Below are 17,494 nucleotides of genomic sequence, written 5' to 3'. Positions count from 1 at the left end.
TGTGGGTTGTTTGAACTTAGATGCATCCCTACTTTTCTTCTGCTCTGTGTCTCATCAAATATATGCCATGTATCCAAAACTGCATCCTCCAGAGTCTTGTGTACTTGTAACTAGAGTTTGAATATGGCTAAATAAATAAATAAACAAACAAATTATAAGCAGGGCCCTGTGGTATCTGTAGAAGCAACTGCTTCAGCAATTCTCATTTCCTGCGGTTCCAAATTCCTGGAGATGATGTAAGTTTCTTAGCTCTGGAAATACTATTAGATTTTGTTCTTCCAGTTCTGTAGTGGTAAAAGACAACTGTTGGTTCACCTGTGGTTGTGTTTTTAAACTTTCTCTAAGTTGGTGTCTGTTATTTACACAACTGGTTTCCTTGGGTAAATTAGGCTTGTTTTCAATCTTTAGAGCAGTGTTTGCTATTTTGATTTAATGTAACTGGCATCATTTCTTGTACCAGGGTTAGTCCAAGGATGGAAATTTTAAGCTAAGCATCAGAGGTGACATAAACATCTTCTTGAGTGGCCAATGATTTACAGTAGTGCTAGGATTATATAAATGATTACCTATAATTCCTGAGAATAAAGTGTCAGTCTAATGAAAGACTGTAGAAGAGATAAGAGTAGTTTCCCATGACTATTCACTGTGAAAGTTGCAATGTTTACTCAAGATGTAGTGGAAACGCACTTTCCCTGACACATGAACAGCCTTGCACAGAAAAGGTAATAGAAAATAGAGGCCCAGGTCATTGGTTCCTCCTCACAAATGCACAAGAAGCAGCAAGAGTTACAAGTTGATATTTGAGCCATCCAGCAGATGGTTCAGTAGATAAAAGCAGGCACTGTTGAAGCACAACTTGAGTTTCAGCCACTAAGCTAAAAACTAAAGGGAAAAAGAACAGAACTAACTCTACAATGTTATTTCTGGTCTCCACATGTGTACCATGTCATGTTCACAGCAGTGCACAAGCATACATATACATATTTACACTCACAAAATATTAATAAAGATTTTAACAATCTTCTGATTCTGGAAGCTGCAGAGAAAACATGCTGTCCACCAGGATATACTCACCAAGAGTCTGTACTATTGGAGAATCATACATTAGGATGAAAATCAATTGTACTGTCAATTACAGCAAGTGAAGGCATTGACGAAGATGGAATAGGGCTACAAAATTTAGGGTGAATGTATGACATATCCTCAACTGAGTCTAAGAACCATTATTAATCTTCTTTTGTAAGAAGAATCTGTGCATCCTTCCTTCTTTGAGGAAGCTAGCTGTGTGAACAACAGAATGCATTCTTATGAGGAAGTTTGAAGCATGTACCCAGTGTTCAGAAAAAAGAGACTATTTTTCTTGCATACTGAGTCTTACATCTGTGGTAATCTTCAACCAAACACAAAACAAGAGGAACAAGTGAAAGCCTGGTCAGCTTTAAATCACCTCAGTAGTAGTTTTGCAACCAGAAGAATACAGCTACTGTTAGAATTACAACCCAGCTTTCTTTCTATAAACTATCAGATTACATCACTTCTTAGTATCTACATTCATAAAATCCAGTAAGAGCTGAAGGTTAGAGAGGCATTGCTGATTCATAAAGGCAAGGTTTAAACACAGAAGTTAGGTAGGACAGTATGGGAAACTTGAACTCAGAGCAAAGCAATGGAAATCATCAAGTAGATTCCACGGTTGCCCATCTTCACCCATGCCATGTTCAAATCTTTAGAAGCCCACAGCCTATGTTGGCATGTACCATCGAGAGTAAACACCTGCCCTGCTGTTTTTGTTTCTGTTTATCTGGTATCCCTGTCTTTTCCCTTACTCTTTTGGAATAGGGAATCTGTGTATGTATCTTGAAAGAAGGAACTTTTCTTTTTGTCTTTTTTTGTTTTGTTCTGTTCTGTTGTTTTTACAGGTGCTTGTAGCTGAGTTTCCCCTAGGTCTTCCAGTAGGTTGTGGGTTTGTACTATGGAATAGTTCTGGAGTAATTGAGGTTTGGTAACTCTGAGGAATAGACTGAATATTGTTTTCATGATGAGGTCAGCATAAACCTTTGGGGATGAAGAATAGACTTCTGTAACAGATTGGACCTGGATCTTTCCCAAAGTTTTGTGTGGTAAAGGATTTGTGTTTCAGCCCATAGCTCTATCAGGAGGAAGCAACATCTTCAGGAAATGAGCCCTAATGCATAGCTGTCTGGTCACTGATGACAAGCCTTTAGAAGTATAGTGGGATTTCTGCCCATTCCTTTCTCTTCCTATAGTGTTTAGCCCTAAGTGAACAATGTCTCTCTGTCATGTAGTTATGCCATGATGTATTGTGTTACAGCAAGCAGTAAGTACATTGGCTTATTATTGATGGACTAAAATCTGCAAAATAATAATACAAAATAAAATTTAATTCTTTTAAGTTTGTTATCATAAGTATATTGTTAAATAGAGAGCTGACCAACATCAGACTTTCTTAAATAGATCAGTGAAAGGTACTTATCTTGGACCTGTTTCCCAAACATATACCTATCACCGGCTAATAAAAAGTTAGAATCATAAACTAGGCTACAATAGAACTCTCAGATGTAAATGAACCTGAGAATACCATAATACTCTTCTAGGAAAAACTTTTCATCTGAGAGTAGAGTTTATGGTAAAACTAATGAATCTCTTGCACATGAGCTCACTCTTACTTTTCCATGATTGTGAAATGAGTTCACTGTTTGGAAACAATCATATGCAGAAGAAACAGATATAAATAAGGCATTTTGTAAATCTACTAATGGATGTTCTGGCATGAGTACTTCAAACAAGGAAGGCAAGTCATATGTTCGTAATCCCAGGAAGATGAACCGCTGCTGCCTCACACCTGTGGGAAAGAGGTCAAATCTAATCTATCTGTGACAGCTACTAGCAGGTTGGCAGCTGGTGTCCAGATCAGCCTTAATGAGGACAAGCCTTGGTTTTTTGATCCCATATCTATGCCATTTCTCTCTTTACATGTTTGTAGGGTCCTTTAAGAGGCCTTGGGGTATTTGAGAAATAAGGGTGAATTACATATGCCGGATGGCCCATCTCATCCATTTGTGTGATTATGTAAACCATCCATTAGACAATCCTGGATTACTAGTCTTAGCCTTTTACACACATTCTAGGTCTGGAGATACACTTCTTAAGGTGTTTTTCATTTGAAATATTGCAGTTGTATTATTCATAGCTTTTTCCCAATAAATTAAAACATGATCACTAGCAATAATATTAACAATATATTTTTATATAATATGTATAATATAATATATATTATATATATATATGTATACACACACACACACACACACACACACACACACATACCCCATACAGCTTGACATATTCAACAGTTTCTTTCAACCTTCTATATCAGGCTATTGTGAAAAATATATGCTGGGCCAGTACAACTTCATCTGAAAGGCACACACATGCTTTTGCTTCAGTTCATTGGTCTTTAAGAACACACTATGAGGGAACATGGAGAGGGTTAAGTGAAAAGTGAAGGAACTGTTAATGTCATGTTTTGTGAGTTTGAGCCATCTGCTTATCCTAAGTGCCTGTGTCTTCTGGATCAGCCAAAAATCTTGCCTTATATGCAACATTGTCACTTTACTTTACAATTAACTCTTGGAGCTAATATCAGATATAGTGATTTCATAGTTCATATAGACACAACATGTGAAGATAGGATGATGCATGAGTTCAATAGTTCATCATTCATTTGGAACCTGCCAAACAGCCTCCCAGCAAGCCAATCTGCCCCAAGTACTCTCCTCACTATTAATTGTGCCTTGTCGTTAAGTACAGGTGTCAGAGCAGACTGCAGCTCAGACTCAGCCTGCTGCACAACATTCTAACCCTCCAAGATTTCCTCCAAAATGACAGCTTTGTGAACTTCCTAGTAAATGTAACAGGGAACGTGGTATATGATTTAATAAAAATTTAGAATATTGTAGCTTAGATTCTTCCTAACAGCAGCATAATGAGTATTAAGTTGCCTTTAATTTTAAAAAAAGAGTCCCCAACATACAATATAAATTTAATGAATCCAGCCTGTCTTTATCCAACTTACACACTAAATCTCCGATCTCTATTGTAACTTTAGTTTGACTTTTTTTTTGTTTTTTTTCCATTTCTTTTTGTTATTTTTATTGGTTATTTTAATTTACATTTCAAATGTTATCCCCCTTCCCAGTTTCCCCTCCACAAACCTCCTATCCCATATACCCTCTCCCCTGCTTCTATGAGGGAGCTTCCCCACCTACCCACCCACTTCTGTCTCACTGCCTTAGCATTCCCATACACTGGGACACTGAACCTCCACAAAACAATGGAATGGGCCTCCCCTTCCATTGATGCCAAAGAAGGCAGTCATATGCTACATATGCAGCTGGAGCCATGGGTACCTCCATGTTTACTCCTTGGTTGGTAGTTTATTCCCTGGGAGTCTGAGGGATCTGGTAGATTTCTTCCTATGAGGTTGCAATTCCTTTCAGTTCCTTCAGTCCTTCCTCAAACTCCTCCATTGAGGTCCACATGCTCAGTCCCATTCTTGGCTGTGAGCATCTGCATCTGTTTTTGTCAGGGTCTGGCAGAGCTTCTCGTGGGACAGGTATACCTGGTTCCTGTCAGCAAGTGCTTCTTGGCATCAGCAATAGTGACTGGGTTTGGTGTCTGCAAATGGGATGGATCCCTAGGTGTGGCAGTCTCTGGATGGCCTTTTCTTCAGTCTCTGCTCTACTCTTTGTTCCTGGATGTCCTTAAGACATGAACAATTCTAGGTTAGTAATTTGGGGATGGGTGGATAGTCTCAACTCACAGTTATGAAGAAATAGCAAAAAAACTTTCTATCTGATTTGTTTTATTTAACATAATAACATCTACATCAATCAACCTTGGTTCACAGTTTGATTTCCATTCTTTTTTGTGGATGAATAATATTGCAGTCTACATTTATAACATGTCTTCTTTACTCTATCATCTGCTAAATTGCATGAAGACTCTGCCATATCATATCATATGATACCAGGCATATCATAGCTCTGATTAATAAAATGTGAATAAGCATAAATAAATAAAGACAACATCAACAACAAAAAACTCAATATGACAAAAAAATATAAAAACAAAAACAAAAGGCACACAACAAACATGGAGTCTACTTTTTATCTACTTCTGAGCATGGAACTTGCAATGAAGTATACTTAGATATACTCAGTGACCCTCCATTGGAGAAACTGAACTTCCCTTTCCCATCAGGTATCATTGCAAATAGCTTCTTGGTTAGGAGTGGAACTTTGTTTCAGGTTCTCCTTTTCTATTCTGGGATTTTATCGAGCTTGAACCTGTGTAGGTCTTGTGCATGGTGTCACAGTCTCCACTGTGCATATGTGCACCAATTCTGTTGACTCTGAAAAATGCTCTCATCTACCTCCTCTGACTCTGGAATGGCAGACATTCCATTTAGCATGGCTGGTCTGGTAGCACTGGATTATTGGCCAAGAATAAATAGTTTATTTGAAGAATTAAGCATTTATTATCTGGAAAGGTTTTATTTATCCACAAATGCTAAAATCCCCATGAGGTACATTGAAATTAAAAATTACAATAGTATCAAAATGTGGTGACCTATTAAAGCCTATAGTTTATTAATACAGAGCAAAGTACAATAAATTTCACTTATCACTTGCTACCAAGTAAAGCACAGCCATTTCTCAACAGATAATCAAAGCAAACTTGCAACTTACTCATGTACAGGCAATAGGCACACAATCTTATGAGGACAATTTCTACATACGTGCTGGTTTAGGAAAGAATTATATACACAAATAATTAACTTAGAACTCACAGATAAATATTTATAGCTTCAGACAATTAGATATAGTTTTACTGGATTTCCACTGGCCTTCTATTTGTATATTTGCATAATAAAAATACTGTGTATTGACGTACTGGGTGTGAAATAGTATACTGGGCTATATATTCTGATAAACTTTCAGATAACATGAAAAATGATTCCAGATATAAACTATTACAAATAGTTCCTTTAAAAATAAATGAATTAATAAATAGTTGATAGAATTTGAATTTAATTTGTTGAGTAAATACTTTGAATTCAGATAATGTTAGAAGAGTGCTTTTGTTCCAAACAACTAGCAAGCAAAGTAAGGGTTAAAAATTTGACAACACTGATCCCACAAATCTGTTTCTCAGTGTGGTTCTCACAATCAATAGCATCAGTAATCTCTAAAAGATCATTAAAAATGTAAATCCAGGGGCTGGAGAGATGGCTCAGCAGGTAAGAGCACTGACTGCTCTTCCACAGGTCCTGAGTTCGGATCCCAGCAACCACATGGTGCATGGTGGCTCACAACCATCCGTAATGAGATCTGACGCCCTCTTGTAATGAGATCTGACGCCCTCTTCTGGTGCGTCCGAAGACAGCTACAGTGAATTACACCGGAGCGAGCTGAGCCGGCAGAGGTCCTGAGATCAATTCCCAGCAGCCACACACATGATGGCTCACAGCCATCTATACAGCTACAATGTACTCATATACATAAAATAAATAAAATAAATCTTAAAAGAATTAAAAAAAATGTAAATCCATATACTGAACTCAAACCCACTTGATTACAAATTTGTGAGAATCATAATGTATATTTTAGTCTTCTGGATGGTTATAAATCCATGCGATCAGAAACAGCCTCAGAATCAGTTTCATTCTAGGTTACACACAGTGTGTGAGATTTAAAGAGATCCCTGTCACAACAGATTCAGTCTGCAGCTCTTTCCATCACTCCTCCAGATCCATGCCTATGTTTCTGAATCGGAGTGTGTTAGTTAAAGTTTCCACCCCTATGAAGAGATACCATGAGCAAGGCAACTCATTTTTTTCAAATGCTTAATTTGTTGATGAAATTTACACAGACCTTCATAAAAAATGCTAAAATACTGCACAGTAGGTGGTCTCAAGCCCTTTTTAAATATTTTAACTCCTCAATTACCAATTGTGAACCCCTGAAATGTTCAGACACCTGTGCTATAGAATAATAATGCCACAAGGATATCACTAATCTTTTCATTATTTTAAGTTGGATTTTTAAAATTTATTTATCAGTGCTCCTTCTGAAATGAGCATAGTAGGCATTCATTGTTTACCCATTCCCGGGACAAAACACTCTTACAAAGGCAAACATTGAATTGGGGCTGGCTTATAGTATCAGAGGTTTAGTCATAACAGGAAGCATGGCAGCATGCAGGCATGCTTTGGAGAAAGGTTGGGAGTTCTAAATCTTGATTCCAAAGCAACTAGGAGAGACTAGCATGCTCAGGCAGCGAAGAGGAAGCTTTCGTCCACAATAGGTGGAGCCCGAGCACAGAGAGCGTAGAAGGAGACCTCCAAAGCCCATCCCCACAGAGACACTTCCTCCAACAAGTCCACACCTCCTAATAGTACCACTCCCCATGAGTCAAGCATATTCGAACCACCACAGAGTCTACCCAGAGAGAATGATTCACACAAACCACTGTGCTCTCTTTGAAGATGGATTTTATTCAGTATTTAGTAGTAAAATTGAAAGGTGTCAGTTCAAGGGGTGTAGAGAAGAAAGAGAAGATTTAAATGTGCTTATTCTCCTAGATTCTTCCTTGGTGTATGGCCTTGGCTGAGTTTATTCCTTAATTTTAACAGCACCATCTGAGCAACAACATCAACTGTTTCTAGAGAATGCCCACTGTAACACTGTGTATGCCTTCACTTGTTTTAAAGACTGTTACATTTTTAAAGTATAATTAAACCATTATTTCCTTATCCTTCCCCTCCTATAACTCTATGTACTCCAACTCTTACTGTCTTTCAAATCTATCAACATATGTATAACTGTATATAGAATACATTGTACATATATATTAAATTATATATAAGAGATATATACACATATACATATATACATTAATCCCACATATATGTATACTATATATTTATGTATATATAGATATACTATATATAAATGCATGTGCATATATGTATATATTGTGTATATATATTGTTCATTATATAATCTGTACAATATTTATAATATATATTCCACATGTTACTAGTAGTTGTTCTTTGTCTATAGTTGAGATCTCATGAGCTTTCTACTGTCCATATTAAGGTAGCCATCGCTGTCAACCTTGTTCAGTTCTTGTTTAAGTAGCCATGTTGGTGAGTGTAGGTTCTGATATTTCTAGGAGACAAGGTCTCAGCAAATTTCCTCCTCCTCTGCATTTTTCAATTATTCCTCCCTCTCTTCTGCAATAATTCCTGAACCTTAGGTATAGGATTTATGTTATAGATAAATCAGTTAGGACTCAAATGCAAAACTCTCCATTTTGATTGGTTGTAGTTTTCAGTAATGGTCTCCATTGCTAAGAAGTTTCTTTAATGAGGGTGGCTAACTCCCCATATCTCAGGGTATAAGAACAGATATTCAGAATTTAATTTGGAATTATTCCGCAAATTAAGCTTTACTTACAGTTCTCTAGCTTTTTCTATTATGCCTTTCTACCATACATTTCTGGGCTTCTCCTTACAAATGTTTCTCATATTATTCTGATGACTACTGATTAACTTACTTCCATCATTAAAACTTAAGAAAATGTTTCATTTTGTTTATTTAAAAAATTCTGCATATTGGTGCATTTTTTCATTGCTATGGCAAAACAATTTTAAAGGACGAAGGGCTTATTTGGGCTCACACTTTGAGAGTAGAGTTCATCAGGAGAGGGCAGGATGGTGAAAGCGGCCTTTGCCCATGACTCCTTAGCTATACAAATCTCAATGATCCAGGTTGCCAAAGGAATTAAAGAGGAGGGAAAGCATATCAGTTAGGTTCCTACATTTTCAGTTTCCGATCCCAGTTTATGGGTGCTGCTGCCTATGGTTAGTGTGTCTTCCTTGCTCATTTTTAACATCTCTGGAGATGTACCAGGTGACTCCAAACACAGAAAGTTGACAGTGATGATTAACATTATCCTAAACATCACTGTAACACAGTTATAGTATATGCCTAATTTAAAAATATTTTCTAAAATAACTTACACATAAATAAAAGTTTTCCTTGGACTTGTCATCAATGTGACAGTGGCTTTAAGTAGTCAGGATAGGATAATGCATCCTATGGTAACAAACAATTTCAAATATCTCAGTGGTCACATACAATGTAATATGTTTGAGGGTTCCTATAAAACTCAGTATATTATATTCTTCTCAGGGGTATAAGAGGTATCTTATAGTGATTTTTTATTTGCATGTCACTCAACACTAATAATACTGAAAAGAATGTTCTTGGAATTTGGTTTTGTTTTTGTTTGTTTGTTTTGATTTTTTTTTTTTTGCTTTTTGTCATCTTTATAAGTTCTTTCAAAAATTACATATTCATATCATTGCCTACTTTTATTGGGATGTTAATGGTTTTAATATTAAGTCATAGACTTATCAACCATGCTATCATCTTTACTTCACATATTTGGCCTCTAGATCAGAAGGAAACAAATTTATTCCATTGAGTCCATAGTCTATATTGTTTTGATATGTCAGTGCAAGCTAACTAGATACTATCATTTAGTAGTTTGTCCTTAGAATACAGTTTTGCTATTGCACACCATCCCAGGTGCTCTAATGAACTCTGTCCATTAAAGAAGCTCTGTCTTTGCTAACTATGGCCATTACACCAACCCCAGAATTAGCTGCAATGGTATCTGTGTATTCAACCTCAAATGCCACCTCATATTCTCATCACATTAATATTAATTTCAGAAAATTAAATGACAGCTATAACCATAGAATTCCTGTGACAAGATTTCCCCACTTAAAATATTCATCTCTGGTTATAAAACAAAAGTTTCTGACTTCCTTAATTTTTAGACAATTTTCAGATAATAGAATTTTGAGATAAAATAAATTTCTTTCCAGTGAATGCGATTTGGTCAATGACCTAGTTTGTTTTCCATTGTTGTGCTAAAGTATTAATCAAAACCAACTTGTGGAAGAAAGAGTTCATTTCATGTCACAACTCTCAGTTCATAATCTATCACTAAGAAAAGTCTTGCGGGGAACTGAAAGCTCGAACCTAGAGGAAGAGAAGCAAAAATATAATGAGCACAGTCAATGAGCTTCATTGGAGAAGTATCAATTATATTTTACCTGTACTGGTTAATCTTTCTTAGAATCACCACGGAAACACACCTCTGGGTGTGTCATTGAAGGTGTTTTCAGAAATGTTTAACTGAGAAGAGAAGATTCATTATGAATATGGGCAACCCCATTCAGATGCCTGGAGCTTTTGACCAAATGAAATGGCATGTGGTGTGTCCAGCCACATCATCATCACACTCAGCTATAGTGTCTTCCCCATCATTGATACACTGTGATTGAATTGAGTGCAAATATGCCCTTTCTTCCTTAAGTGATTTAGTTGGGCTATCTTGCCATACATAGCAGCAGTAAAAGTAGTTAATGCATCAAAATAAAATGGTTAATCTCATAGCCCTTTTCTTCCCAGGGACTTTGTTTTCCCCACTGGAAATGTGTCTCCTTCCTTATTTGCTGAAGAGCTGTGTCTTCTGGGAGTATTAGATTGAAACTCAAGGACAAAATTTTCTTATTACACAATTCTCCAGATGTAAAGTTTCCTGTAGGCTTTCTACCTTTGTGATCCAACATAGGTTACTAACTCTATAGGGAGCAAATTCCCCATTTTGGTTTTAATTTAAACTCTGCTTTTGAAAATTTCATGTATGAGCACAGCATTTACACTGCCTGCCCTTTTTCATCCCTCTCCATGTCCTTATGTCTTTAGGGTTGACCATTCACTTGGTAATAGATGTCTTAAAATGTCTACCTTTTCGCTGAAATAAAAGCATCACTGATCAGGGTACTTGTTTCAGGAGGAGGCTGATCCTCCTTTTCTCTGTTATTTGTCTATAGCTCTTTATTGTTTAGTCGTAAGCCTTTGTAACATTTCCCTGTTTGAACTGGCTTGCCAATCAATATTGTCACTATGAATATATTGCCTAAGAAAGTATGTTTTTGACATTTCATAGGTGCAGCACTCCAGTCATATCTAGAAGATACTATTTCACAGCCTAACTTTTGGTTCTGACTCTTCTTTTGAGATGTTCTTTGAGGTTTAAACACATTCTGCCTGAAGGTGAATTGCTCTGTACTCCAATTAAAAAAAGCCAATGGCATCATTTTATAGGAAGTTAAAAGGTTATTTTTTCATTTACCTTTCTTCTTTTGATAAGATATTCCATTACACATATAAGAACATTTTAATTGAATATTAGCAAACCTAAAAACTGTCACACATTCAATTTTATTCAAAACAATGATGGAGTTACAATAAGGGTACATTTTATTTGTTAGCATTATCAATTACGAGCGTTGCCTTTCGGCTCTGGTCCTCAAATGTGTACTCATAGTTTATAAAGATATTGGTAATTCATTTTGTTTACAAACCACAAGAAACAATTTACATACAGAGCTGGAGATTTTAGATATTTCTCCCCAGAGGGCATTCATATTTGATAAATTGCTGATAGAAATGCAAGGCAATTAAGTTGTGATGACCTTGGCAACAAGGAGATGTATTTTTCATCAGCATAATATCACTGCTTTATTATATCCTCTATACTAGATAGCATGTCAGACCACTATCACATGTCATTTCTTATCCTTCAAATGTATGTTGGATTTAATTTCATGCTGATTGAATTCCTGTGACAGCTTGCTGTTTATTAGCCTAAACTGAATGCTTTCTTAAAATGTCTACCTTTTCACTGAAATAAAAGCATCACAATTGCCAAAAGTCAAAACAAGCATGCACATATTCACTGATTTAATCTCACTTTTTCTATTTTTGATACCATAAATCAAATATTCTATTATATTCTACATTCTTATCTTCCTACATTTGAAAATGTTTTATACACTATTCTACCTATCAGCATATCGATGGAACACTTTCATCCTGCGTGCACACTGCCTCTTTTCTTCTCAGAATTAACCTTTCCCAGGAGTTAGTGTGTTTGTCTGCAAGCCTTTCTTTCCATTTCTGTACACAATTCACAGGGTGGTGAATGGAACCCTTGCTCTTATTGCTCTGCCCTAGCCAACCACCAGGTTACCAAGAAACATAGTATATAGTGTATATTCTCACAAGCTCAGTAATTTGGAAATGTTGTAACCTACCTTCTTCAATATATATATATATATATATATATATATATATATATATATATATATATTGCTCAAATATCTGGAGCTTACCTTGTTATGTTCATAAATGATGCTAGATGTTTCTTGTTTCTTGATTATTTTCCTTCAGATGACATCTGTGGATAATAACTTCCATAAACTGGCATCTTTTGTTAGTCACTTTGTAGCTATTGCATCTGATGTACTGTTTTGATGCTCAATAGCCTCACAAAGCTTCCAGTGTCTACATGTCACATCCTCTCATTACAGAGACATTATGAGTCAGGGAAAAAAGGACCAATGGAATGCAATTAAAGAGAGAGCACATTAACCTAACAATTATTGTAGCAAATTATTATCATTATTTTCATTTAGCTATTGCAGGAAATCACTTACTAAGCTTAATTTATAAAGTGAAATTTATCATAGGTCCATATGAATAAAATCAAAATATATGCATAGTTTGCTATTATCTGATGATCCAGAAATCCATCAGAGGCCTTGAAACATATCCCCTATGGGAGAGGGGAGAAGACTGTAATCATATCTTAGTCTATTAGTTGTGTTAATGTTTCTGTTGTACTCACTTTATAACTTAGGATGAATTTTCTTCCAAATGAGTTCAAGAGCTTCATGATGGACTGACATCTTGAATAACTAAGCTGATTGCCTCTCAATTTCTACCATTTGGCAGTTTAACCTTTTCTTGCATGAATAAAATATCCTATTACTCTGATGTACCCAGGTTTAGAAATCAGAGTGACCTTACAAGTTTCTGCCTGCTGTGTCTGAGCTTCATTATATCTAAATGTCTTCTACCAAGACGCCTGAGAGATAAGACAAAGAAACAATGATATGTTATATGAAGATATTTCAAGGTTAGTGAAACTAAAGTTTATATTTTGATAATTGCTGTTGCCATGGGATAAAACCATATATACTCATACAAAAAATCCTGTCCCTCACAGTGTACCATCTTATTCAAATAGTATGTTCTAATTTAAATTTTAGATATCTCACAATGATAATTTGCAGACTAGATATGTTGCCTTTACACAGTCTGGTATTCAGTGCTAATTTAGTAGGGTATTGATAAATCACATATAATTATACAACACGAAAAAATAACAGGATAATGCTAGTTTAAGAACTATGTGTTTATATTAGTTAAGAAACTCTATACTTTGAGAATAGAGGAAATTTTAAGGTTTCCATATGGCATTGTTTATGAGAGGTAGGAATTCTTTCATAGGTACATAAATTATTTATTAACATCTAAGGTCCAGACACTCATTTGTTCTTGGATAGACTCACAGTGCAGCCCCAGAGGCCAGGGGACTTAGTGTAATGACCTGGTACAAGAACCCCAAACATGGTGCAGCTCCCAATGGGCCATAATCCTCTTTAGTCACTCCAGAACTTAGCTGACCTTGTTGTCTAGAATATAAGCCAGAACCTGGCTATGTGTTCCATCCTTAACATCCTTCTGTCTGGTCAAGAGCCAGTCTTGGATCCTGTACTATCTTGGATTCTTCGTGACGGTGATTGTAATTTCTACCTCAACATCTCTGAGTTCTCCAGCCCTCTTAGCGAAGTCAATGTCTGCTCTCCTCAACACCACATGAGCACAGTTTTACCCACACCCTTAATTGCAGTGATGTTGGTGTTAAATTCACAGATATACATGCTGGCCAAACACATTAAATACACATTAAAATAAAATTTTAAAATAAAAAACTTTCACACTTCAACTTAGAATCTTAATTCTCAGTTTAGTAGGAGATCAAAATTTCAAAATTCTGTTCATCTTGAGATGGCTAGAATGTCACATTCACATTCTCATTAGAGAAGAAGTACAAAGGCTCTTGATGTTTGTGGCCTAGAGTGATGAATCATTTTAAATTTTCATCTGTAAATATTATTTAGTTGAGCCTCATATATTCCATTTCCTTTCAGTTTGAGATCCTGAAGACAAATGAAGACAGAACCATGTGCTTCACCCTTGCTTTAGCAAGCAACATTGAGTGCCTACAAGGAACTTGGCTCTCTATTACTGGAAATATATATATTCCTCCAAGGATCTAGTTCATTAATATCACATTTCAGAAATATATGGATTTTAATAATCTTACATTTAGACAAAATAAACCAATGGGGTGAAGACAAGTCCAAGTCCATCCTTAAGTACAATTTTGTAGAGTTCCAATTTGCCAGATGGAGTAAACCAGATACGAATGAACAAAAAAATATATGTCAAAAACTTCCCTTTGATATGTATGTCCCTTGCCCACACCTGTGAGTACATATTATATTTAAATATATCATGCTACAATAGTCAAAGGCTTATGCTTTCTTTTGTATGAGCTAAAAATAAATCCAATATGTTTCTGGTATTTCCTCCATCCATTATCTAGGCATCTGCAGAAGATATAGATGTAGAGAGGTAAGAATTCTTGGTTATAATTGTGTGATGTTTTGTGACCTAATATCACATACCCTTTGACTTAATATTGCTCATTAATTAAATAAGCATAGATTGAATATGTAATATTCATATTCATTACATATTCATAGAATGAATATGTGAAAGAATTTAAATACTAGTTATAATTAATGCCCAAAAGAGATGGCTGATTTCCAGCAGGCTGTTTTTGGTATATTTGTCATTGATGCCATCGTTTTATTTGGGTTTTAATGATTTATTTTATTTTTAATTATATGTATCTATGGAGGCATGTATTAGGATATGTGAACAGAAATGTAAGTACCACAGAGGCAGAAAGGCATGTCAGACCTCCTAGTGTTGAACGTACAGGCTGCGTTAAGCCACTCAACTGCAGTATTAAGAACCAAAGCTGGAACCTCCTCAAGAACTACTCAAGCCAGGCAGTGGTAGCCCATGTCTTTAATCCCAGCACTTGAGAGGCAGAGGCAGATGGATTTCTGAGTTCCAGGCCAGCCTGGTCTACAGAGTGAGTTCCAGGACAGCCAGGGCTACACAGAGAAACCCTGTCTTGAAAAATCAAAAATCAAAAACCAAAAAAAAAGTACTCAATTGTAACCAATGAGTCATCTTGATGAATGTCTTCTGTCTTTTCTGCTTGTTTTTCATTTCTTTGTTTCATTTTGTTTGTACTACTGACCAAATTGATTGGCTCCTATTATAGTGAATGTTCTTCAGAGAAACAAATCCAATAGGAAATAAATGTGAATATAGATATGTAGAAAGCTCCTGATGAGGAATAGACTCATGTAATTATTTGAAAATATTATGTCATTGATTTCATAATATTATTCAGCTTGAGATCCTAAAGACAAAGGAAGGAAGAAAAATGTCTTTACTCTATCTTTTTCTGTTGTTGTTTTAATAGATTTTTGGTTTTATTAAGTTTTATTGCATTATGATGAGAAAAGATACATGATTTCAATTTATCTGAATTTGTTAACCTTTAACAACATATCTTTTTTTATTAGATATTTTCTTTATTTACATGTAAATTTCTCCTTTCCCAGTTTCCCTTCCAAAAAACCAAACAAACAAACAAAAACAACAAAAACAAACCCCTGTTGCTTCCCCCTCCCCATGCCTGCCACCCCACCCTCTCCCACTTTCTGGCCCTGGCATTCCCCTACACTGGGGCACAGAATCTTCACAGGGCCGAGCTCCTCTCCTCCTATTGATGATCGAATTTGCAATCCTTTACTATACAAGTGCTGCCAGAACAATCAGACCCAACATGTGCAGTCCTTGGTTGGTGGTTGAGACCCTGGGAGCTCTGAGGGTGCTAGTTAGTTCATATTGTTGTTTGTCCTAAGGGGCTGCAAACCCCTCAGCTTCATTGGTCCTTTCTCTAACTCCTTCAATGGGGACCATGTGCTCAGCTCAATGGATGGCTGTGAGCCTCTACATCTGTATTAGTTAGGTACTGTCAGAGCCTCTCAGGCGATAGCTATATTTAGGCTGGCTTGTCCGTTCTTCAGTCTCTGCTCCATAGTTAATCTCTGCAACTCCTTCCATGGGTATTTGGTTCCCCCTTTTAAGAAGGAATGAAATATCTTAAGTAAATAGAATTACATCATATTCTTGTTTCCCTTTTGTATCCCAACTCCTCTCAGAGACCCTCCCCTTCAATACCTGCAATAACTTTCATTTTTTTTATTTTGTCATATTCTTAAAAATGTATAAAATATTGTAACAATAAAAATGAGTATTATGAAAATTGTTTGATATAAAACAACAATTGAACAGTCTTATGTAGATGTTTGTCTACAGTAATACAGAAAATACATACATTTGTCTCAATATAAATTTGAAATAACTACAAATATATCATCTGTACCTTTTAAAATAATACATCCCTACTAGTATTTTTTAAATGAACATAAATAGAAAAATTGATAAAGTGTTTTTGTTTCTTTGTTTTGGTTTTAGTAGAGGTTAAAATTTTGGCTGTCACTGTGGTACAAGCCCAAAATAAGAACCATTTTTAGACATTAGAGTTCATTGTAATAAGGCTGCACTTCAATGACCCTCACATCACCAAAGGATTTTTACCTCCATTGTAGCTAAGCTGAGAGTTGACAGTTCTGCTGTGCCAAGGAATGAATTGTAGGCATGATTTGTGAATGCAGATTTCCTGCTATAGTCAAAGCTATTTGACTTGAATGAGTGACTTTATTCTCAGCCTACAGAGAACAGGTTACATTCATTTAAGAAATGGTGCGTGTATTAAGATAGTCTATCCATGAAATCATTCACCAACTGTTTCAATGAACAGCGGTTCTGCTTGGAGGGTGGCACAGATATTAGGTGAGGATAAGAATTTGGTTCATTGGCTGTGGTGATTTTGAAAAGCATTCATCTCAGAGAAAGAGTAACTTATAAAGTCATCTTCTTCAAATTGATACAATAGTTACAAACATCAAGCAAAGCATTCAGTCTCACTCTTTTTTGTTCTCCTAAAAGCCACCTCCCAAGTTAATTGTCTACCTTTCTTTTGGCTGTATAAACTTTTGAAATATATAAGCTGTTCTGAAAACCCTAGTATAGTGTAAAAACATCAAATAAACAATCCTACTAGTAGAGAGGCTGAGACAGGAGAAACCTGATTTCAAGACCATTATGTGGAACCAGCAAGACACTGTCATATACAAACAAGCAGATAATGTATATGGATTGCAAAATATTGGACCTATTTCTCCAATTACCAAATTAGAAAGATGACT

Source organism: Mastomys coucha, unplaced genomic scaffold (genome assembly GCF_008632895.1).
Source record: "Mastomys coucha isolate ucsf_1 unplaced genomic scaffold, UCSF_Mcou_1 pScaffold12, whole genome shotgun sequence".
In the NCBI taxonomy this organism is placed as follows: Eukaryota; Metazoa; Chordata; class Mammalia; order Rodentia; family Muridae; genus Mastomys; species Mastomys coucha.
Note: the sequence above shows the minus strand (reverse complement) of the source record.